The sequence below is a fragment of the Bufo gargarizans genome, chromosome 3 (assembly GCF_014858855.1).
Source record: "Bufo gargarizans isolate SCDJY-AF-19 chromosome 3, ASM1485885v1, whole genome shotgun sequence".
Taxonomy (NCBI): domain Eukaryota; kingdom Metazoa; phylum Chordata; class Amphibia; order Anura; family Bufonidae; genus Bufo; species Bufo gargarizans.
In genome coordinates this window covers 366,268,471-366,295,261 of record NC_058082.1, presented here as the reverse complement: position 1 = coordinate 366,295,261, position 26,791 = coordinate 366,268,471, and positions in this window count along the sequence as shown.

The following is a 26,791-nucleotide window of genomic DNA, read 5'->3' as shown; positions in this document are numbered from 1 at the left end:
GGATCAAATCTAACTCCACAAGAGAAAGTAGCTTTGGACAGTCTGATGAAAGACAATAATCTAGAAATTAAACCCTCAGACAAGGGTGGTAACATAGTACTCCTTAATAAAGAGTACTATGTACATATGGTGATGGCCCTCTTGGAGGATACTAATACATATCGATTATTGAAAGAAAATCCCACAGAGAAATTCAATCTGAAAGCTATTCTAGATCAAGCTAAAGAGAGAGATCTCATCACCAAAGAAGAACTGAACGTTCTCTACAACCCCATCCAACCATAGCTACTTTCTATGCAATTCCCAAGGTGCATAAAAAACGTGACCCTATACCAGGGAGGCCCATAGTGTCAGGCAATCAAAGTCTGTGTGAGGGGATCAGCCGCTATGTGGACCAAATGATATCCCCTTTTGCATCCAGTTTATCCTCATACCTGAAAGATACCAAGGACATGCTGACCTTGATAGCGAGTCTGGATGTAGAGGCCCTCTACACCAGCATTAAACACGATCTGGGCCTAGAAGCAATTAGATATTATTTAAACACTGTCATGGTCTTACCTTCTTGCTGTTCTCCTTCGTTTGACATGTGCTGGCGGCCATCTTGGTTTCTGGGTTTCTTGTAGCCTCCCACCCTGCGGCTTCTCCTTCCCACTGGGAGGAGCTGGATGCCTAGCTCATATATATAGGAGGTCTGTGGCTTCAGTTCCTTGCTTGGTCCTCCTGTGTTCACATGCTTCTAAGACTGCTGCTGCTTCTGGCTCCTGATCCTGGCTTCGTCTGACTACCCTGCTGGTTCCTGATCCAGGCTTCATCTGACTACCCTGCTGGTTCCCGATCCAGGCTTCGTCTGACTACCCTTCTGGTTCCTGACCTCTGGCTTCGCAAGACCCTGCTTCGGTTTAGCCATCCATTTGGACTTTTGCCTTACAGCTGGATTTTCAATAAAGCCTTCTTATTTCCACTTATCTCTTGTTGTACGTCTGGTTCATGGTTCCATGACAAACACCAAAGGCACACAGTTTCAAGAGCACAATAATTTAGTTTTATCACTATTACAATTTTTGTTAACACATAATTATTTTATATTTAATGGTAAGTTTTATTTACAGATCACCGGGACAGCACCTAGCTTTGCAAATTTATTTTTAGGGTGGTGAGAGGAACGCACAGTTTTCACAGAAGATAATTATCAATTCACAAATCACTTACTATACTTGGGTCTTTTTATAGACGACATTTTAATTTTATGGGATAACACTAGCACACATTTTCTTGAGTTTGTCAAGGAACTTAATGACAATTCACTAGGCCTTAAGTTTACCGCTGAGATAGACAAGAGAACTATTCATTTCTTAGACCTCACGATTACCCTGGAGGATGACGGCAGCGTTAAAACTACTATATATAGGACGCCCACCTCTACAAACAGCCTATTACACTGGCAAAGTCACCATCCTACCACCCTTAAAAAAGGAATTCCAATTGGGCAATACCTTCGGGCAAAACGAAATTGCTCCACAATTGAAGGGTTTGAGGAAGAGTGTAGGCTCCTATATGATAGATTTCTGTTAAGAGGATATCCGAAAAAGACCTTATATTATTGCATATAATCGAAATCAACCTGGAAATCAAAATGAGAAAGTAGTACGATGCATAGGCAACTACGAAGGGCAACACGAAAAGATACGCAATATCTTAAGATGACTGGCATATAAAGGAAAAATTAGTCCATAGTCACTTTAACCAGGGCAAAAAACAAGATAAAGCTACCTGGCTCCGGACAGTAGGATCATACCCATGTGTCGACTGCAGTTTCTGCGGAAAAATGATACCAAAAAAGGAATTTTTAAATCCAGTTGATAAAAAATACCAGATTAAAGAATATATAAACTGTAAATCTATGGGAGTAGTATATGCCATACAATGTGGTTGTCCGAAAATCTATGTGGGCAAAACCACACAAGAACTTAGAAGGCGCATCTCCAAACATCTCAGCACCATAAATACCATCAGTGATACATCCCTTTCAAGACATATGCACAATAAATATAATGGAAATATCCAGAGCTTAAAAGTATGGGGTATTCAAAAACTGAAGTTAGGCCCAAGAATGGGCAACTTGGACAAAAGGCTACAACAGGAGGAAACCCGGTGGATATATCATCTGGGTAGCTTAGCTCCACATGGGTTGAATGAGGGCTTTACCTATGCCTCGTTCCTTTGAGAGAGATTCCAATAACCTTTTTTAAAAATGATAAAATACATTAGAGATAAATTATCTATAGAACTACATGATGACTAACAGCAGGGCGGCCAACCAGTCCTGTAAAACCTGCAATATGACTAAGTAAACACGTATCTCTATATTGTAAGTGAAACCATATGACACAAGTGGGATCCCTCTTAAAAATCTTGAAAAATCCAAAAACCTACTATGGTATAAAATAAAATATAGTAAAATATATACATACCTGGTGGGCTACAGATGGGATATAGCGAGGTTGGGCGCTTCAGGGTATCTGCAAAAAATATAGAAGAGAGCATGGATTTATGCTGAGCAGTAGATGCATGTCATTACCCACATTAAGCGTGAAATAATAAGATCAGCAATGATGGGAGAGGGAACAATAATATCTAATCTATCCCCATTAGGGTTATGATATGGCATGCAAGATATAAATAATTAGGAAAATCCCATAGCTATACCAATTATGTAGGCACACACTAGTAAGGTAAAACATCTGGGCACCCTATCACTGTTGAGTAAATATACAGATGAGGGATCCTGGAAAAGATATGGTTTCATGCCCCAATGAGCGCGCATGCGCCCATGGGACTGGGCAGTTGAACGGTAAAGAATATTCAGCATCAACTCATCGCTAGTAGTGAAATCCGGAAGGATCGGATGTCCCAAATGCGCGTAGAAGGGGGCCATTCTATCAGGTCGCCATAGGAAAGCAGGCACAGTTCTGCAATCAAGCATCCGTCAGGTCTACAGCCCTGTCATGTACAGCAGTAACCATGGCAAATCTCTCAGCGACGAAGTCCCAGCACATGCGCAATACTAGATCATACTAGCCTGCTCTATCACTCTGAGTAGGCGCAGTAAACCATGACATCTAGAAGAGAATAACACTAAGTATCTAGACATGTGCGCTGATGAGAGGCACTCAGCTGGCGTACAAGTATAAGAACTAGTACGCGCTGTGGATAGGAAGAGTTAATTCAATCTCAGACCGGACGCATGCGCATCTATATTGGGAGAGAGTGAAATCAGAAAATAAGTGCCCAGACAGAGTGATATATTTGTGTTTTAGCCAGCAAGTGCCATGCCAAGCAAGGAGTTCTGATACATTTACAAGTAGTAAAGTGAACAGTAGGAGGGCACTCACTGTCAGCAAGTAGCGCACTGTGAAACAGTGTGCTCCAAATAGAGCACGGAAGATGCCATGTGGAAGTAGTGGAGATAGCTAGGCAGTTAAAAGTGAAGTTTGCCCTCTAGTGGTTTCACCATAATATTCAGACTATATTCAGATTACTACCAGTGACAGGGCAGGCACAGCTGATAATTTTAATCACGTCAGTTCTAGTTAATTTTATGGACAAGTAATAAATGTTAAATTTTAGCACTTCAATAACACGTGTCAATCCAGAGACAATTAATGGTCCTAGTGACCAATTGTAAATGATTAGATTGTTACGTCTCAACACGTGTTAGGGGGTCAAATGTAAATAAAGTAAGGGCAATCAGATGCTCCACTCAGATCCCTTCAGACCTCAGATCAGACTCCTCGCTCCAATTCCTGCAGACCTAAGATCAGACAAAAATAAATAAATAAGGCAACTTACCTCTCCAGCTCTGGACAGCACCTCCACTCTGTAACTCGGCTGTTCATGTTGTTCTGCACTGACATGACATCTGAAAAGTGTCTACATACACTAAGTCCTAACTCAGGACACAGTGTGACTGCTGGAGAAGACAAAAGGGCAGTGATTGATACCAGCAATACACTCACGGCTCCCTGGTTCGCAGCTCCTGTGTACAAAGGAGCGCTTCCACAATGGAAGGTTCATTAATAATACTGACCGCTGGTCCTTCAGAATCACGGACATTTTAATAATATACAAAATCGCAAAGGCCAGTTTTTATATGTCCCAAAAAGATGACATGTCCAAGAAAAGGAGGATGAATGGTCACCCTACGGTTAGCACAAAAAGAGGTAGCATTTAGCATAAGTTCCTGTCCAAAAGCGGTCCTTGCCATGGTGGATGGGCACAAATGATTTTGATCAAAGTATATTTGCTAAGAACCTGATATTTATTCATATAGTGATTTCAGCATTAGTTCATATATTCTGTTTGCAGAGTGCTGTTGCATTGTATTTGATGGATGGCTGCAACATGCACCACTATATAGACATATAGTGGAATACATCACTTACACAGGCTTAAGGAGAAAAACAAAGCTGGAAAATGCACAGTAGGAAGCACTATTCAGGGAGGCATTAACATTACCTGAGCTCAGTTTCTCAGGGCAAGGAATCCCAACTGCTCTGTCCAGGAACTCAGATGGAAGGGGCACTGTTGCTATGATTGTACCACTAGTAGAAGTTGCGCCACCTCATCACATATGGTGGCGTTCATGTGCAGGTGAGCCTTACTGCATATTGTTTTCCATGTATGGAGCTCCCCACTGTTGCCTCCGCGATCTGGCAGGGGCCTGCAGGGGTATGGAAAACAGACAGTCTAAAGTTTCCCCCTCATCCTGGTACCCAGCAGGAGCTCTGTGGCAATACAGAAGATGATGTCACCGCATTTTTTGCTGCCCTATATTGGGAAGGGTACATTGCTGGTTCTCCACAGTTGTCCCTGGGGCACAGCACTACAGAAAGCTCCAATAATAACTGTTCATATTTAGATAGTGACATCACTGGAGATCCCTGATCATATCTGTTTAACAGAGGCCAGTGGCATTTGTCATCCATATGCTATGATGGCATCCATCAAACAGATACAGTTTTTATAGGACTCTGGGATGAAATAGTGCAGCCCAGGGGCATAGCTATAGGTTCATGGGCCCTGGTGCAAGAGTTCAGTTTGGGCCCCCTCTACCCTCAATACCGTTTCCTAACATCACATCTCTGGTACAATAATACCTATACAATCTATAAAAAAGCGTCATATGTACAATTGTACTACATAAAAAGACTGATATCACATTTAAAATAACATGCCTCAAGCATCAAAACATATTGGACCATTACATTTATAAAAGATTAACCTGTTACCCTATAATCATTGTCTAGATGAAAGCAAAAGTAACCCACATAAAGGCTACAGCTAATAATCCTCCTGACAACAGGAAAAAGCTTCACAACTCCTGTTTCAGGCATCCTGTTTCAGGCATCCTACATATTTTCTAAGGCTATGTTCAAACTGGTGTTTTTCTGTCAGAACAATGGACAAAAGAACTGACTGAATAACGGATGCAGTCATGCAGACTTGTCTGCATCCGTCATCATAGACTTAATGTTAAAATAAAGATGGAAGCTTTCTTCCGTTACATTTGTTTATCTTTAAAAAAAAATCACATGCCCATTATACCCATCTCTCCCAGGACAGACGCATTGCAGGTCCCTTTTTACATGTGATACATACCTTGTAGATTCCTGGGGACGGGGAATGTAGTTGGAACGATAGAGAGATGAGAACTTCCCACTCCAGGGTTGCCAACCTCCACTTCAGTAACTTCTGGACAAGTGATCTAAAAATCACAGATCAGACCAATTTTAAAGACAAATCCCACCATCCCACCATAAAGAGCATAAATGGCTGTTTTAGTATTTATTTATTTTTTCGGCATTCAACTGAGCGGGTATATCATGTGATATTTCTATAAGTTGAACACTGTATAGAGATCAGCTCTCTTTGCTCGTCAACGCCGCCTCGCCTCACTCACTTCAGCAGGCACACAGCTTCGCCTCCTCCACGTCCAGCCGTACAGCTCTGCCAGACGGGAGCGGGACTATTCCCTCTTCTTGCTGCGCCTGCACGCACAGACGCTCTGCCTTGGCCCCCACCCTATGTGAACTTACTTAAGTTAGGGGCCCGGTTGCAATTGTGACTGCTGTGACCCCTATAGCTAAGCCACTGGTGTAGAGCATTAACAGTAAACCATGAATTTACTGTGATCAAATGTCACAATGGTGCCTTAGCTTATTATGCTTCTATAAATTAATTCCTCCCAATATCTGCTCTACTTTTGGTATGTTTATTATGTCCCATTTTACATAACACTCTAGTAAATAAATACCTGAATGGTATAAATGCATTAGTTCATAAAAGTGCTCGGCTGTTATTTTACTGTTAGAATTTAAGGAGTGTGATTATCATCTTTCTTGATCCACTGGGTGGCACTGTAACAGTGCGTTAAGTGTGTTAAGTGTGTTTGGCTCCTTCGTGCTGCCTTCCATCACTACTACTCTACATGCGATCCTGGCCGGGGGGTTTAGTCACAGGTGTTTTGTGCCTATCCTGATGACTACCCCCTAGTGAAGTGAATGTGACTTGTGTGAAATTGTCCTGAGGGGCATTTCATTCATTTATTTGTTATATTTTCACCATTTATATTAGTGTAAGTTTATGCCTTTTGTGTGAAGCTGCCCTGAGGGGCATTTCACCATTTCTATTATTAATTTGTTATTATTTAAAAAACCGATTTGATACATATGCAAATTAACCTGAGATGAGTCCTGTCCCTGACTCATCTCACATACAGGACTCATCTCAGGTTAATTTGCATATGTATCAAATCGGTTTTTTAAAGCAATAAAAGCACACAGAGCTATGGGGACTGGGTATTACGGATGTGCTAGCGGCCATCTAGCAACCCATGTCCTCAGCTCTATACACAAAATCCCGGTGACAGGTTCCCTTTAATTTCTATCATCAATAATTTATATCATTATCAATTTTTAGTTTTCTATATCCTTCCCTTATATAGCTTTGTTCACTTATAGTACCACGTACTATTCCTAAATCATGTGATAGAGCTATCTAGCCCTATGTCTCATTTCCTACCCGTGGCTTCCCTTTATCAATTTTTTCCCATGATAGAGCTATCTAGCCCTACGTCTCATTTCCTACCCGTGGCTTCCCTTTATCAATTTTTTCCCATGACTTTGTGTCCCAACAGGGATTGGCGCTTGTTTTCCTTCTCTCCTATTTTTTGGGGTCTATACTGTAAGTGACTGACTTTGTTCAACACTATAGATATATCACCCTACATACGCATTCACACATTTGTGAGGTGTTTGTAGTCACGAACACTTTGTTTGAGCTGCCTCCCCCCTTCTTTCTCTTCTTCCTCTTCCTCTCTCTTTTACACGACTTGAACCACCCCTGTCGGCGCCCAGATCCCTTCATTCCTTTGGGATACGGTGTGATCCCCAAGTGTCTGAATTAACTTCCATTTTTTCTCTACTCTATTTTCACTACGAGATTACCACTTAAGCACTGAGAGGAGTGAGTGAGCAGGGAAGCTACTGAGAATGTTAGCCCACCTCTAAATGCAGGAGAAGATGGACCAGAATTTCGGCTTAGGCGAAACTGTAGATGACAAGAGGATAATGTTTTTGTCTCTGGCGGTTTTACAAAACGTACATTCTACAAATACATAATTTGTATGTACAGTATTTAATGGCATTATATACATGGTGTATATTCATTATGTGAGTAGATGTTACAATATATTCATGTATTTTATTGGTACAGTGAGCCCTCAAGATACAATGACCTAAGGATACAATATTTTCAACATACAATGCTTTTCTGACCCATCGTACATTGAAACCAGAGTCAACATACAATGTCTAAGACTCAGATCCAACCAGCCACTTATCTGGTAAAATAGCTGTATTAGTTTTGATTATATATAAGGACTTGTTTTATCTGTCTTGGTTATCTGCTTATTTTTCTTAAATCTTAATTATTATTTTTTATCTTGGACCTTTTGGGGCTTTGGAACCGATTACTCAAGTTACAATGGTTTCAATAGACAATGGTCATCCTGGAATCAATTGCTATTGTAACTTTAGGGACCACTTGCATATATTATTGTATATATTAAGAATAATGCATAATACATATATATATATCTATATATCTATATATATATATCTATATAGATATATATATATATATATATATATACAGTACAGACCAAAAGTTTGGACACACCTTCTCATTCAAAGAGTTTTCTTTATTTTCATGACTATGAAAATTGTAGATTCACACTGAAGGCATCAAAACTATGAATTAACACATGTGGAATTATATACATAACAAAAAAGTGTGAAACAACTGAAAATATGTCATATTCTAGGTTCTTCAAAGGAGCCACCTTTTGCTTTGATTACTGCTTTGCACACTCTTGGCATTCTCTTGATGAGCTTCAAGAGGTAGTCACCTGAAATGGTCTTCCAACAGTCTTGAAGGAGTTCCCAGAGATTCTTAGCACTTGTTGGCCCTTTTGCCTTCATTCTGCGGTCCAGCTCACCCCAAATCATCTCGATTGGGTTCAGGTCCGGTGACTGTGGAGGCCAGGGTATCTGGCGCAGCACCCCATCACTCTCCTTCATGGTCAAATAGCCCTTAAACAGCCTAGAGGTGTGTTTGGGGTCATTGTCCTGTTGAAAAATAAATGATAGTCCAACTAAACGCAAACCGGATGGAATAGCATGCCGCCCTCCAAGTCCGGACCTATCGATGAGGCAAGAGACTTGAAGGGCGGGCAAAGGCAGAGACTGGGGAGGAGTAAAGTGAAAAGAAGGCAGAGCAGCCTGGGCATCTACACACTGAACGCCGCCCCTGGGCACTTGCGAGTGCTCATTTGCATATGAATTAAACTTAGTTTTTCCTGCTGGTGCAAGTCTAAAGAAAAGAACAAAGGTACCATTACAATCCTATATAAGTGTGCTACAGAGCCATGTAAGCACTGTATATGGCCATATGGAGGTGACATACTCCCTTTAACAGCAAGAAATTGGTTTATTTCACCCAACAATGTAACTTTACTTCACTGTCAGGTATGTAGTGCTGGAACACACCCTCCAAGCCATTTGTGAATGACTGGCCTGATAACCGTGGAAATGTCCCCCCAGAATCTAACAGCTGTATTTACTGGTTTTATTTGACTGTCAGCAATGCAGCGCAGGCTGCAAATGTACTATCTAGCACAAAAATGGGAATTTGTCAACCGACAATGTAACAGCAGTATTTACTGGTTTTATTGGACTCTCAGAAATGCAGCACAGGCTGTAAATGTACTATCTAGCACAAAAAGACTTATCCAGGCCATTCTGAGATGTTTTTTTCGTCACATATTGTCACATGACACTGGTAAAATGGAGTAAAAAAATAAATAAAAATTACCCAAAATTTGGAAAAATTAGCAAATGTCCAAGTTTCAATTTCTCTACTTCTATAATACATAGTAATACCTCCAAAAATAGTTATTACTTTACATTCCCCATATGTCTACATTCCACATGTTTGGATCATTTTGGGAATGCCATTTTATTTTTTGGGGACGTTAAAATCCTTAGAAGTTTAGAAGCAAATCTTGCAATTTTTCAGAAATTTTATAAAACCCACTTCTTAAGGACGAGTTCAGGTCTGAAGTCACTTTGTGTGGCTTACATAATAGAAACCACCCAAAAATGACCCCATTTTATAAACTACACCCCTCAAGGTATTCAAAACCCTTTAGGTGTTCCACAAGAGTTATTGCAAAATGGAGATGAAATTTAAGAATTTAAATTTCTTGGCAAATTTTCCATTTTAATAAATTTTTTCCAGTAACAAAGCAAAGGTTAACAGCCAAACAAAACTCAATATTTATTGCCCTGATTCTGTAGTTTGCAGAAACACCGCATATGTGGTTGTAAACTACTATACGGGCACACAGCAAGGCGTAGAGAGAAAGGAGGGCCGTGTGGTTTTTGGAAGGCAGATTTTTCTGGACTGGTTTATTTACACCATGTCCCATTTGAAGCCCCCCTGATGCACCCCTAGAGTAGAAACTCCATAAAAGTGACCCCATTTTGGAAACTACGGGATAAGGTGGCAGTTTTGTTGGGACAATATAAGGGTACATATGATTTTTGGTTGCTCTATATTACATTTTTGTGAGGCAAGGTTACCAAAAATAGAAATGTAATCTCCATTTGCTATTAACTGTTGAGGAACACCTAAAGAGTTAATAAAGTTTGTAAAATCAGTTTTGAATACCTCTTGTGTAGTTTCTTAGATGGGGTCACTTTTATGGAGTTTCAACTCTAGGGGAGCGTGACGGGTTCTTCAAATGGGACATGGTGCCAAAAAAAAGGCCATCAAAATCTGCCTTCCAGAAACCATATGGCGTTCCTTTCCTTCTGCGCCCTGGCGTTTGGTCATACAGCAGTTTACGACCACATATGGGGTGTTTCTGTAAACTGCAAAATCAGGGTAATAAATATTAAGTTTTGTTTGGCTGTTAACCCTTGCTTTGTTACTTAAAAAAATGGATTAAAATAAAACATTTGCCAAATAACATGTTTTGGCACCATTTTAGTAACATAGTACATAAGGCCTAAAAAAGACATTTGTCCATCCAGTTCGGCCTGTCATCCTGCAAGTTGATCCAGAGGAAGGCAAAAAAACCCTGTGAGGTAGAAGCCAATTTTCCTCACTTTAGGGGAATAAAAATTCCTTCCCGACTCCAATCAGGCAATCAGAATAAATCCCTGGATCAACGATCTCTCTCTAGTAGCTATAGCCTGTAATATTATTACGCTCCAGAAATACATCCAGGCCCCTCTTGAATTCCTTTATTGTACTCACCATCACCACCTCCTCAGGCAGAGAGTTCCATAGTCTCACTGCTCTTACCGTAAAGAATCCGCTTCTATGTTTGTGTACAAACCTTCTTTCCTCCGGACGCAGAGGATGTCCCCTTGTCACAGTCACCGTCCTGGGAATGAATAGATGATGGGATAGATCTCTGTACTGACCCCTGATATATTTATACATATTAATTAGATCTCCTCTCAGTCGTCTTTTTTCTAAAGTGAATAACCCTAATTTTGATAATCTTTCAGGGTACTGTAGTTGCCCCATTCAGGTTATTACTTTAGTTGCCCTCCTCTGGACCCTCTCCAGCTCTGCTATGTCTGCTTTGTTCACTGGAGCCCAGAACTGTACACAGTACTCCATGTGTGGTCTGACTAATGATTTGTAAAGTGGTAGGACTATGTTCTCATCACGGGCATCTATGCCCCTTTTGATGCAACCCATTATCTTATTGGCCTTGGCAGCAGCTGCCTGACACTGGTTTTTGCAGCTTAGTTTGCTGTTTTCCATGTCAGTGTTACCAAGTGTTTTACCATTTAATAAGTACGGGTGACTTGCATTATTCCTTCCCATGTGCATAACTTTACATTTGTCAGTGTTAAACCTCATCTGCCACTTATCTGCCCAAGCCTCCAATCTATCCAGATCGCTCTGTAGTAGTATACTGTCCTCATCAGTGTTAATTACTTTACACAGTTTAGTGTCATCTGCGAAAATTGATATTTTACTATGCAAGCCTTCTACAAGATCATTAATAAATATATTGAAGAGAATAGGGCCCAATACTGACCCCTGAGGTACTCCACTAGTGACAGTGACCCAATCTGAGTATGTACCATTAATAACCACCCTCTGTTTTCTATCATTGAGCCAGTTACTTACCCACTTACAGACGTTTTCTCCCAGTCCGAGCATTCTCATTTTATATGCTAACCTTTTATGTGGTACAGTGTCAAATGCTTTGGAGAAGTCCAGATACACGACATCCATTGATTTGCCGCTGTCAAGTCTAGAACTCACCTCCTCATAGAAACTGATAAAATTTGTTTGACATGATCGATCCCTCACGAAGCCATGCTGATATGGCGTAATTTGCTTATTTCCGTTAAGATGCTCTAACATAGCATCTCTCAGAAAACCTTCAAACAGTTTACCTACAACAGATGTTAAACTTACCGGCCTATAGTTTCCAGGCTCTGTTTTTGGACCCTTTTTGAATATTGGCACCACATTTGCCATGCGCCAATCCTGTGGGACATTCCCTGTCAACATAGAATCTGCAAATATCAGAAATAAGGGTCTGGCTATGACATTACTTAATTCCCTTAGGATACGGGGGTATATGCCATCCGGTCCTGGCGATTTGTCTATTTTAATCTTTTTAAGTAGCTGTTGCACTTCTTCCTGGGTCAGACAGGACACTTTTAATGGTGAATTTATTTCAACATTCGACATGTCATCTGACAGTTTATTTTCCTCAGTGAATACATTGGAGAAAAAAATATTTAACAGCTTTGCTTTCTCCTCGTCGCTCTCTGCGACTCCCCCCTCATTACTCTTTAACGGGCCGACACCTTCAGATTTATACTTTTTAACATTTATATCATTGAAGAACATTTTAGGGTTAGTTTTACTCTCTTTGGCAATTAATCTCTCGGTCTCTAGTTTGGCCGCTTTTATTTGTTTTTTACATGTTCTATTTTTTTCCTTATAGTTTTTCAGTGCTTCCGTGCTACCTTCCTGTTTTAGTGCTTTCTTTTTGTCTTTTCTTTCAAATCTTTGTTTATTGATGCATGGCAAAGGTACAGGGTATACATTCCAGTTTGTACATACACAGCACAGCAAAAGAAAATCTTATAGGCAGAATTACATCCCTGTTCAACAAATGCCTGATTCCATCGGACAGGCTATAAGCGTATCAGTTAAACAAAAAAACAATAAAGTAAAAATAAACAATAAACTAGGCACAAGTCGTGGAACACATATAGAGGGCAAGACAGAATCGCTGCAGCTGGTTTGGCGAGTTGAATTCAGATGAGCGAATTCCCTAAAACATGCAGTGGAGTTTACCATATAATGAGATAACCATATAAAGGAGCTAATTAGATGGAGCTTGTCTGGAGGTCATGGCAATCAGAGAGGGCTATACCATGCGTGGAGGGATAGAATGCAAGTTATCTTACCCATTGGAGCTACACCAGTCAAACCAAGGAGCCCATAGTTTAAGGTATTTATCATGGGTGAAGGTTTCCCAACTGGATAACTCTTCAAATCTACAAACCTCTCTCACTCCATCTATCCACTCCCCTCTAGACGGAGGGTCCGTCGATAGCCAATGTCGTGGAACAAGGATTTTGGCTGCGGCTTTTAGATGAGAGACTAATGAAATTTTGGAAAGAGGGTAGTCTTTAGTTGGCAGATTCAGTAGTACAATCTTGGGAGTCAAAGGAGTACTTATGGAGCATATATCCTGTATGTCCTTTGACACTATTTCCCAAAACGCTGCAATTTCCGAGCATGTCCACCACACGTGGTAAGCCGTGCCCAGATCCCTGTTACATCTCCAGCAATATGGGGAGTAAGTGGGGTCCATTTTATGCAAAATAGCAGGAGTACGATACCAGTGGGCTACAAGTTTATAAGAGTTCTCTTGGATACGGACGCACCTAGAGAAGCCATGGGAATGGCTAAGAATGTCCCCTCTGTCCGTATCCTCAAGAGGATCGCCCAAATCTTTTTCCCATTGAGTAATATATGCTTTCTTTTTGTCATTTATTGCTTTCTTTACAGTTCTGTTTATCCACATTGGTTTCTTTTTGTTCCTTAACCTTTTATTCCCATACGGTATGTACCTCTCACAATGAGATTTTAGGATGCTTTTAAAGATATCCCATTTTGTGGCTGTATTTTTATTTATGAGGACTTTATCCCATTTAGTTAGGCCTATGGCCTCTCTTAGTTGGCTAAATTTAGCTTTTTTGAAGTTTGGTATTTTTGTTCCTCCCTGTAGAAACGCTCTTTTGAATGATAATTGGAAGGTTATTACTTTGTGGTCACTATTTCCCAGGTGTCCCCCAACCTGCACGTCTGTTGTTCTGTCAGGCCTATTGGTTAATACTAAGTCCAGTATGACCGTCCCTCTAGTCGGGTCCTGAACCAGTTGGGAGAGGTAATTGTCTTTGGTTATTGCCAAGAACCTGTTTCCTTTATAAGATATATAAGTTTCAGTTTCCCAGTCTATATCTGGGTACTTGAAGTCCCCCATAATAACCACCTCATTATGATTTGCCGCCTCGTCTATCTCGTTTAGTAGTAGATTTTCTGTGGACTCTGGTATATTAGTTGGTTTATAGTAAACTCCTATTAGTAATTTATTATTGTTTTCAGCGCCATGTATCTCTACCCACAGTGACTCCACATTTTAATTGTATTTTTTTGACCATGTTCATCTGAGGGGTTAGGTCATGGGGCATTTTTATAGAGCAGATTCTTACGGATGCGGTGATACCTAATATGTCTACTTTTTTAAAATTTAATTAGGTTTTACACTATATTATCCTTAAAAAAAAAAATACATTTTAGTATCTCCATAGTCTAAGAGTCCATTTTCTTTTTTTAGCCGATTGCCTTAGGTAGAGGCTCATTTTTTTGCGGGATGAAAAGACGGTTTTATTGGCACTATTTTTGGGGGCATATGCCTTTCTGATCGCTTGCTATTACACTTTTTGTGATGTAAGGTGACAAAAAAATGCCTTTTTATTATTATTTTTTTGACCCTGTTCTTCTGAGGGGTTAGGTCATTGGGTATTTTTATAGAGCAGATTCTTACGAACGCAGCGATACCTAATATGTCAACTTTTTTATTTATTTTTGTCTTACAAAATATAATTTTTGAAAAAAAAATATTTTTTGGGGTGTCTCAAGTCTGAGAACCATAGTTTTTTTTTCAATTGTCAGTGGCTAAATAGAATAAAATTGGGGAAGGGGATTATAAATTTAGTACTCCATGGAAGTGTGGTACTCCCTGAAGCAACCAATAATGCAGAGGCCCGGATGATCGGGGCACGTGTCACACTGAGTGGTGGTGTCCTTCCGTATCCCCCTCCTGTGACACACTCTGCACCTTTTTTGGAACTGTCCCTTCTTTCTAGTATGGGAGATTGTCACGGATGAACCGCGAGAAACCGCAAGATATCCGGAAATAAAACGCAGTCAATCGATTTTTTGATTGTCGCATCCAGGAATTACAGATTCAATTCCTGATACCCAGCAGATAACGCAATAAAGATAAATTCAATTCCTGTAGTTACAAGCTGTTGTCCTAGGAGGCCAACGTTCTCTTAATGTAATTACAGCTAGTCTCCTTAATTAACCCTACACAAAAAACTTCCTTGCTGCAGAAATCTCACAGCTAGGTGCGAACCGACACCTGACAAGAACATTTGGTCTGTCACTGATAGAGGGCGTGTAAGCCAGCCTTTCTGGCACCAATGGAAAATGAATATGTCATATGATTTTTACCCCTTTGTATGAATAGCATACGTAGGACAGATATGTAAATTATATCATTTTGTTGGTCAGGATCCTCTGAGTATTCTGATATAAAACATATGCCGCTGGGATAAGCCACATCCAGGTTATTAAACATCTCAGTAACTGAATATGATATAATTCTCATGTATAGTGTCAATGAGATCGACATTTTCTGAGGATCGTAAATTTGTCATTATTAGTTGTGTGCGACGGACGTGTGCTGAGATATGAAAATGTCATATTTTTGGGACTTGAACTTACCTCCGAATAACAGCACCCAGCCCAGGGGCTGAGCCTGAGATCCCGCCCTAACAGCTGGACCCTTCATAAGGCCATGAGCAAAATATAATGGGAGTCCTCCCTTGTGTAATATCATCTGAAGAAGCTAGCCACGAGGACCAAGGTGGCCTGGCAGCCATATTACCGGACTTTTTATTCCGGAACAAACTGACTTTCTTAGACTTTCCACAAAGGACATCCTTCTTCAAAAACTAAGTATTCCCTTTCATCTGTTTTCCCTTTTTATTTTACACTGGACTATCCTTCCCTATAATTGTTATTTTTTATAATTTCTGTATATGTTAATCATTTGTATTGTATGCATAATAAATGACGTTAAAGTAATTTTCTTCAGCCTCATACCTGCTCTGAGCACCGCAGAACGAATCCTAGGCGTTTCTGAAGAGTCGCTACCCGGATAGTTGTCGAAGGGTTTCCCTTGCCCTGTTACAAGGGATGGTGGCAGTCCACCTACAAATTGCGTAGTGTATGTTTTCTGTAGTTCGCACGCTCCATCCTAGCCTGTCTGCTGCCCAAATTCCGGCGCTTTCAGTTCACCTATCGCATCCCCACAGTGGACGATCTGCGGTCTGAAACGTATTGGAAGGCATTGAGCGGTCAGGCCGATAGGGGGCGTGTGATAGCAGTGGCAGCACGTGTAACAGTGCTGGCCGCTCCTGTGACAGGGACCACACCTGGAAAGTGTTGGCCAGGGACGATCCGGGTGCCTCTAGTTCCCGAGGTACTCAGTCAGAAAAGATCAGGTCCTTGAGGAACTTCATAAAACTGAAGGAATTTCCCTGTGTTGCCAGCACAAAAGAGTTGTACAAGGCAACCTGTGCCAAGTAGACCGCAACTTTTTTGTACCCTGTCCGGGTTTTACGCATGGCGTTATATGGCTTGAGGACTTGATCAGAGAGATCAACTTCTCCCATATACCAATTGTAGTCGACGATGAGCACCGTTGCCGCGGTACCTCGCACAGGGACAGGGGTGATGCCGTTACAGTGAATTGTGGACAGTACAAGGACACCCCTCTTGTCCTTATATCTGACCAGCAACAGGTTTCCACTGGTAAGGGCACGGGTCTCACCCCTGGGAATAGGTACCTGGAGGGGGAGGGTAGGGAGGCCGCATTGATTTTTCCGCACGGTCCCACAAGCGGACGTGGATCTGGCGTCGAGGGACTGGAACAAGGGGATACTATTATAAAAGTTCTCTATGTACAGGTGGTAATCTAGCAGCATAAGGTCCCACACAAGTTTCCCGCTAACACCCAGAGTGGGGGGACATTCTGGGGGTTGAATACGGGAATCTCGCTCCTGTTACACACAAAACTTGTAAGTGTACACTGAGGTACTCTCACAGAGTTTTTACAGCTTCACGCCATACATCGCCCGCTTAGAGGGAACATTCTGGCGGAAAATGAGTCTCCCCTTGAAAGCAATGAGAGACTCATCAACCGAGACCTCCTTTCCAGGTACATAGGGCTCCAAAAATTTGGCCCCAAAGTGATCAATGACCGGCCTGATTTTGTACAGGCGATCATAGGCAGGATCATCTGGGGGGGGGGGGGGGGTAATAATGCAGGCATTTCCGAATGGCCTCAAAACGGGAGCGTGTCATGGCCGTACTGTAAAGTGGGGTCTGGTAGAGGATGTCCCCACTCCAGTACAGCCTGACACTGAGTTTTTTGACTAGACCCATGTGTAGCATGAGGCCCCACGTCCTCATCTCGGCTGTTCTGACCGGAGTCCAGCCACCGGCCCTAGCCAAAAAAGATGCCTGGGTGTTGAGCAATGAACTGTTCGTTTGCTCCACCATCAGATTCACAAAGTGGTAAAAAAAAAACAACTAAAATAGTCATATTCAGTGAAGCCCACTGTGGAAATCTGGATTCCTGGTTGGCCAACAAAATCAGGAATCACAGACTCAAAATCCTCTGGGGTACACCATGCAAGTTCACCGGTAGGGGGCTCAGGTGGACTTATCTGGTGGGCCGGAAAACTAGTACGAGCCCCAGAGCTGCTCGTACTAGTGTGGGCCACAGGGTCCCTGGCATGGCGGTACCCTTGCTCCGCCTGGCGGCGTCTCAAGGTGGTATAGGACCCCGGAGTTTCTCCACAGAATAAATATATCTCCCTCAGACAGGTGTTGGAGATGCTCTTCAGATGTTGGGAGCATCTCACACATTTGGTGGTTTTGTCCCAGGATGAAAGAGTTTTGGTTCAGAATTGAGGATATTATTAACACAGTTTGTCCTGAGAAGGTCAGACTTACGGCCCCGCTAATACTGCTTTGTCTACCAGAAGGGAGTTTTAGGCCAGGTAAAATGAGCCTAGCTACCCACATGATCACTGCAGCTAAACTGTTGATTCCGCTAAAGTGGAAAGATGAAAAACCCCCGTCGTTTGAGATGTGGTTTGAGAAGATGACGTATTTGTGCCGTATGGAAGAGATGATTGGTTGGGAGACCAAAACCAGAAAAGCTTTTCTCCAAGTGTGGCAGCCGTGGTTAGAGTATGTGATAAGAAAGAGGGGCTTGGATATGAGGGATTGATCTCAGTATTAAATTAGGGGTTTATATATATATATATTACGATTCAAGATTCCATCATTACAGATTCTATTGCCTCAAGTCAGAGTTAGCTATTGGTCGACCCCCCCTTCCCCCCCTACTTTCTTCTTTATGGTTTTGTTACGGTTTCTTATTATTTAAAAGAACTGATTATTCAGTTGTCCAACATATTTGATTTGTGTCTTGTCAAGAAGGCATGTATTCCATGGTTCCTGTGTTGTCAGGCATAAGCCTCTGAAGCAACTTTTTCTCACCATCTATTTTTTACATGGTCTTAGTCTTGCTATATGTGATAAAACACTGTCATGTATTTCTTGATTTCTTTTGGACAGACTGTTTAATGTAAGTGTATGCTCTTTATTATTGTCACAAACAACTCAATAAAAAGAGATTTGTTAAAAAAAAATATAATATTTGGACACTATATGGCTGAATTTGATCAAAATACTGGTGATAGAGTAGAAGAGGGGAAGGCTTTCTTAGAGCGAATGTCCTTGCCAACTCTGACAGCAGAACAATTAAGTGCTTTGAACGCCCCATTAACGGCAGCGGACGTGCAGGCAGTTATAAAATCCTTTCCTTCTGGTAAAGCCCCAGGCCCGGATGGGTATACATCTGACTTTTACAATGTTATGGATGCACAGGTGGTACCGTATTTGACGTCGCTTTATTCTTCTCTAGTTGAGGGGAATGTGTTGCCTGAGCGAATGAATACAGCCCACATAACGTTACTTCATAAGGCTGGAAAAGATCCGGAAAGCCTGACATCTTATAGACCAATATCCCTGATAAACCATGATCTTAAAATTTTATCGAAGTTGCTTGCTAATAGGTTGGCTGTTGTTCTCCCCACTTTAATTTCCCCTGTGCAGGTAGGCTTTATTAAAGGTCCGGTGGCTGTTACCAATTTGAGGAAGGTACTGTTAGCCCTTTCAGTGGCGGGGAAGGAGGAGTACTGGGGCAGTACCCAGCTATTCTCACTTTAGATGCTGAAAAGGCTTTCGATAGTATTAACTGGAAATGGCTGGGTCTTACCCTGGACTCGGTAGGCATTAATGGGACGTTTCGTACGCTCCTGGATGGGCTGTACCTTGGTCCGAGGGCAAGGGTATGTACAGGAGGTTATCTGTCTGATTCTTTCTCGTTGCAAAGGGGAACTAGACAGGGTTGCCCTCTATCTCCTCTCTTGTTCGACTTGGCGATAGAGCCATTGTCAAGATGGCTGGACTTGAAGGAACTATTTGAGGGTATGTGGGTAGGAAAGAAACAGATGCGTGCGGCTTTATTTTCCGACGACATCTTACTTTTCATGGCCAACCCTGTAAGAGATATTGGGAGGATTATCGAGGCTTTGGAGGATTTCGGTTCTCTTTCTGGGCTAAAAATCAATAGATCAAAGAGTGAGTTTTTATTTTTGAAGGGTGGGGGGCAGCGGGTGACTGGAAGTGGTCTGGGGGGTATACCAATAGCACGCTCTCACATAACTTACTTGGGTATAAAAGTTGGGGCCACTCCTGAATCCATATATAGACTTAATTATAATCCGTTAATAACAAAAATAGTTAAGGAACTGCAAAGATGGCATGATCTTCCGCTGTCGTTGTTGGGGCGCAATCATCTTATTAAGATGATGTCAGTCTCCAAGTTGCTTTATCCTATGCAGACTGTCCCCATTTTGTTAAAACATACAGATGTCTCTAGAATTGTTAGAGCATTCAAAAACTTTTTGTGGCATGGAAAGAGGCCTAGGATACCAATACGTTCCCTAATGAAGGGGATTGAACAAGGTGGGATAGCCTTTCCCGATATAAGGAGTTATAATTTGGCCTGCATGGCAAGGCATGTATGCGACTGGATAAATGGTTCTAGCTTTTACTCAGCCTTAATGTTAGAGAGGGAATTCTGCGCTCCCTGGTCTCCTGTGGCGTTGCTACATTCAAGGTTGCGTGTGATTCCGGTGTGGATCAAACGGTCTTTGTTGTTCAAGGATACAATAGCTACGTGGAGGATCCTTCGGAAAAAGTACTGGTTGTCCTACAGCAGTGGTCCCCAACCTTTTTTGCACCAAGGACCAGTTTCATAGTCAATTTTCCCGGGGACCGGGTGGGTTCTGGGGCGTGGCTTAGGGGTGGGCGTGGCTTAGGGGTTGACTGATTCATGACAAAACACAAGGTGCATGTTAAAATATATAACACTATGTAACGAATACACTTATTATTTAAATGTGACTCAACTCACCATAATGCTGAATCAGTGGGAGCACTGGGCTTGCTTCTGTGCAACAAGACAGTTCCATCTAGGGGTAATGCGCGACAATGACACCCGAAGTGTGTTCCTTATGTCCAGTCTACTTCGTAATCTTGTTTTGGTTGCTGTTACTGCAGAAAACCCTGCTTCACAAAGATAGGATGTTGGAAATGGCGGCAGAGTCTTCAGCGCTTTTGTGGAGATCTCAGGATGTTCTGCCTTGACTTTAATTCAGAACGTTGCGAGATTTGACATCTCAAACATACTTTTCAGGCCGCCATCATTTGCAATCTCAAGCAGTTGGTCTTCTTCTAGCACGGACAAGGTTTCCTCACCAGGCTTGTTCACAAATGGGTCACGGATCCATTCCTTCCTGGTTCGAGGGTCTTGTGTGGTTGGAAAATAACGCTCAAACTCTTTTAAAAGCTGAGATAGGTGAGCGTGCAGCAATTGGGAGAATGAAGGTACAGGCTCGGTCTCTTCCAAAATTCCTGCTAATGTTTGAAACATGTCAAATATCCCTATTTTGACTCGCCGTCCCCACAATTCCAGTTTCGCTTTGAATGCAGCCACTTTATCTGCCAACTTGAAGACAGTTGTCATTCTCCCCTGAAGTGACAGATTGAGGTCATTGAGCAAGTTAAATATGTCACACAAGTAAGCAAGTTTTAAAACCCATCCTTTACTGCTGAAATGTGCAGCAAGTGGTGATTCTTTTTCTAAAAGAAATCTATGAAGCGGCTCTCGTAACTCAAAAACTCTTGCCAGAGATCTACCTCTAGAAAGCCACCTCACTTCTGTATGTAACAAAAGACGTTTGTGCTCAGTGTCCATCTCCTCACAGAGCTGCTCGAACAGACGAGAGTTAAGTGTTGAAGGCTTGAAAAAGGTTCTGAGAGAGAACCGAAACGTTGCTGTATGACATGTGTGAATAAATAGCACATTTTTTCACTTTTAAGGAGTGCTGCGGAGTTTTGCAATATATGTATATATCAAAAAGATGGCAGGGCAGCACTCCTCACTTCAAGTGATGCAAATGATTAAGGTGCCAGTGTTTTCCCCTGGGTCCTGGGGTCCAAACACAATCCAAATAAATGTAACGCACCACTCCTTAGATAAAAAGTGAAAAAATACCAAATTTATTCAACACATGTTGATACAAGCAACGCTTCAGCTCTCTCACAGAGCACTTGGCTTGATAATGGCTCTGTGAGAGAGCTGAAACATTGCCTGTATCAACATGTGTTGAATAAATGTTGTATTTTTTCACTTTTTATCTAAGAAGGAGTGCTGCGTTACATTTATTTGGAATATATATATATATATATATATATATATATATTTTAACCCTGTTGACTGCCTTACTCCACCAGGGATGCAGACAATAAGCTTCACTTGCATGCTGTTTAATGCAGTTTGCCTGAATGCTGGATGTTCTGTGGACTTTGTATCTGGCTACTTAGAGCTTATTATTGGCTATGATGACACCACCACCCTCACCTAACTTAGCAGGCACGCGAGATGGCACTCAGTATCTTCAGGCAGGCTCTTCTTTCTTCCTCTGCCTCCCAGACGGGACTACTCCCTCTCCTGTCCTGGCTCACCTCGCACGGCTATGCCACTGCTCCAGCTCCGCCACCCTATGTACAGTAAACGGGACATGTTCTAGTTTTATTCTGACAGCCTTTTGCCGTGCCTCGCTGGAACTCTGCCCTCATTATAGTCAATGGGGACAGAGCAGCAGTCTGGGGGCACGCGGTCAACTTCACAATAGGGAGCAGCAGTTGGTCATGATGACACCACCACCCTCACCTAACTTAGCAGGCACGCGGGACAGCACTCAGTATCTTCAGGCAGGCTCTTCTTTCTTCCTCTGCCTCCCAGACGGGACTACTCCCTCTCCTGTCCTGGCTCACCTCGCACGGCTATGCCACTGCTCCAGCTCCGCCACCCTATGTGCAGTAAAAATAAACGGGACATGTTCTAGTTTTATTCTGACCGCCGGGCCGGTCCTGGGCTGCGGCCCGGCGGTAGGGGACCGCCGCATTAGGGTACTTTCACACTTGCGTTTTTCTTTTCCGGCATAGAGTTCCGTCCTAGGGGCTCAAGGCCGGCGTTCTGCCACTTTTCTATACCCGGACAAAAGTCTATACCCGGAAGTGATGTAGCTGCACCGGAATTCACGTGGACGCATTGGAATAAGCTGGAGGAGGCGGTGTGCGCGCTGCGCAAGCGCATTCGGCTAAAGTATGTTAATCTGGCAGAACACCCCTGCATTTTCCCAGCCCTCCATTTCTTTACTATCAATGGCGGCATAGAGTTCGTTTTAGCAAATGCCGAGCGCAGCGAGGCCGAGCCTGATGCGTGGCGAGAGAAGAGAGCCCACGAGGGTACAAATTAATGTAGATTACGGGCTCGCAGCGTTCTGCCAGATTACTATACTTTTAGCCGAATGCACTTGCGCAGCGCGCACACCCCCTCCTCCAGCTGATTCCAACGCGTCCACGTGACTTCCGATGCAGCTACATCACTTCCGGGTATAGACTTTTGTCCGGGTATAGAAAAAGATGGTGGAAAAGAACAGATCAGGATTATCCCCATGCATTCTGAATGGAGTAATCCGTTCAGGATGCATCAGGATGTCTTCAGTTCAGTCTTTTTGACTGATCAGGTAAAAGATAAGGGTACTTTCACACTAGCGTTTTTCTTTCCGGCATAGAATCCGTCCTAGGGGCTCAAATCCAGAAAAGAACTGATCAGTTTTATCCCCATGCATTCTGAATGGAGAGCAATCCGTTCAGGATGCATCCAGTTCAGTCTTTTTTTTACTGATCAGGCTATTCAGAGAACTGTAGCATGTTGTATTTTTACCTCCGGCCAAAAATCCGGAACACTTTGATTTAACGCCGGATCCGGCATTTTCCCCATTGACTTGCATTAGTGTCGTGTGATCCCACTTTTGCATGTTAAACCCGAAAAATGTGAAAAAAAAGTCCATAAATGGCGGATCTGTTTTTTCCAATGCATTTTTTCATTGTGATCAGAATCCTGATCAGGATTCAAATGTAATCCGTTTTCACACGTTTTTCCAGATCGGCGGGCAGTTCCGGCAATGGAATTTCCAGCTCGATTCAAACAACGCTAGTGTGACAGTACCCTTAGATAGGCATATACAACAGTTTGAAGTGCCCACGACCTTCACCGAGTGGGACACTGCACACTGAAACTGACATGTGAATGAGGCCTAACTGATGCGAAAATAACTGCAGTACGCACCATGTGCATGTGGCCCTAGCAAAGGATTTGTCTGCGGAGGGGAAATCTGCAGTACACCAAATCTCAGCCAAAATCAGGAATTTGGGATGGGGTTGGGGTCCGCACAGAAATTGACCTGTGGGTGGATTTTAAAACCACGTCAAATCTGCATTTAAATCATGCAGTTTTTGCAGCACGTTTTTCTGTTCACATCTGGCGTTGACTTTAGCAACTGGGTTACCACTTTCATTTTTAACGGACACTGTCAGAATAGCACAAGTGACGCGGTCGGCAGCCACCTGCGCCCAAATACCGCACCACCAGCAGCCAGTGCACCCCCCAATGTCTCCAGAGTCCAGCACACCTGACACAGCGTGGTCTCCTGTCGCTGCGCTGTCGGATGCGCTGTACTGGCCGGCGCTTATTCACACTTCACAGTATAGGAAAACGGGCGGGAGAAGAGCGCGCGCACACCGTTAGGGCAGACACTGACAGACCAGAAGAAGAGACTGCCGTTCGGTAAGCAGCAGTAAGCCCTCCCCCTACTTTAATATTAGACCTATTCATTGGTGGCAGTGGTGCGGCGCCTCAGAGCCAGCTCATTGTATTGGGCTCTGTGGCGGCCGCGTCATGGGAGGGAGGGATCCCCAACCCTCCGTCCCTCCCTCCTTCTCCGCTGACTTACATTTTTTTTTTTATGCGTCGGGCGCGCATGTGCTTCCAGTTCCACTGCGTTCCTCTGCGGCCCGGCATAGTCTCATCCAGGGCCCGGTCCTGGGCCGCGGCCCGGCGGTTGGGGACCGCTGTCCTACAGGATCTCCAAGCATCTTCCTTTATGGAATAATCCTGAATTCGCACAGGGTAATGCGAATAAATTGTTTGAGGAATGGAGCTGGAAGGGGATTTTATTTGTGAAACATTTATTTCATGACACTGAGCATAGATGGCTGACGGGAGGAGAGTTGATCGAGAAATTTTCTTTGACGTCCTTCCAAACTATTCAATGGTCTCAGATTAAGGAGGCTGTGATAAATCAGCTGGTGTTGGTGCAGAAGGAGGTTCGTAGGAATATTCTGGATAGGATCCTTGATTTAGGGGGCGGGAAGGTGTCGATTTCTACAATCTACACTGACATGAGGAAGGAGGATGGGACTAGAGATAGGAGTAAAAGTTTTGGGAAATGGGCTGAGCAGTTAGATGATGGTGATATTGAACAAAAGATAGTGATAGGGTTGGGAAGTGGTTAGGAGACATGTTGTCAATGAGTCATGGAGGGACACTCAGGTTCGACTTATGTATAGGGCTATCTATGGCTTTAATATCCCTTCTCATCCAGCTAAACCAGACAGAATAACCAACTGCCCAAAGTGTGGAGTAGGTTTCTCTGATTTATTCCATGGGATTTGGACGTGCCCACAGAGTAAGAGGCTGTGGGAGGAGGTGGGGAATTTGGTCAGGAGGATCTGGGGAAGGGAGTTTACATTGTCCCCCCAATTGTACTTATTTCATTATGAGTAGGGTGAGGTAGGTCGAGGAGGGTTACCCCGTTTGTTTCATACTGTGTGCATAATAGTAAAGCGCAGTATTCTGCTAAAATGGCTTCAGGCTGATACTCCAGGGTTGCAGTTCATAATAGAACAACTAAATAATGTATTTCATTTGGAGAGGTTAAACTCTCTCGCTGCAAAAGAAGGACAAGCTAAGACTATTTCAGAAATGGAAACCGTTTATTGTATGTCTGACGAAGAGATACAGTTAATTATGAGACCAGTTCACGCTTACTGAATGGTACCTTGAGGGTCAACTGAAGGGGACGTTAGGTCGTCTGTTACTCCAATCTTCTAGCGCGTCTTAGTTCTATGGGAGGATTGCTTGAATATGTCATCATATTTTGATTGCTTGTACTGATTGTACTTTATTTATGACTGCATAAATTGCTCATTGCACTTATAGTGCTGTTTTGTGTTCAGAGATGTACACTCTGGATGTATTGTCTGTCTTGTTGAAAAATAATAAAGACTTATTTAAAAAAAAAAAAAAATGGAGGAGGAGAAGAGAGCAGCCAATAGCAAGAGATCCTGAGAGGTAATGTCACCATCACCTCTGAGGATCGCAGGATGGTGATTGGTGGTGTATTATCACACCACCGATCACCATCCTATTCCGGGTTATCGGGTCACCAGAGACCCGAATAACCCGGAAACGCAGCAAACTGCAGGTCTGAATTTACCTGCGGTTTTCCGTGATCGCCGATACAGGGGGGTCACAGGACCTTATAGTGCTGTCCTGCATTGTGACAGAGTGCCTGCTGAATGATTTCAGCAGGCACTCTGTTCCGATCAACACGCGCCGCGCGGCGGTGATCATAAATGTCCTTAAGTACCAGGGCATCATGTAAATTTTTTGTATGTTTCTGCTAAATATAAATGCTACAATTTTTTTCATATCAGACTGATTTGTGTGTTTATCGGGATTTATGTCTCAGCTTGTGGACAGGAAGGGGGAGGGGTACATGTTGCCACATCATAGTATAAAAAATAAAATGACATGTTATTAAATGATTGCCAAAATTATAATTCTTTATTATTCTTTGGTAACAACTGAGAGTGAGACACTCATCACAGAGCTCTTTTCTAGAAACTTGTTTAATGAATACCAATTTATCTTGAGGACTGTAATACACCAATAACAGCTATGACTATAGATACAGTTGCAAGACAAAGTATGTGAACCCTTTGGAATGATATGGATTTCTGCACAAATTGGTCATAAAAAGTGATCTGATCTTTATCTAAGTCAGAACAATAGACAATCACAGTCTGCCTAAACTAATAACACACAAAGAATTAAATGTTATCATGTTTTTATTGAACACACCATGTAAACATTCACAGTGCAGGTGGAAAAAGTATGTGAACCCTTGAATTTAATAACTGGTTGAACCTCCTTTGGCAGCAATAACTTCAACCAAACGTTTCCTGTAGTTGCAGATCAGACGTGCACAAC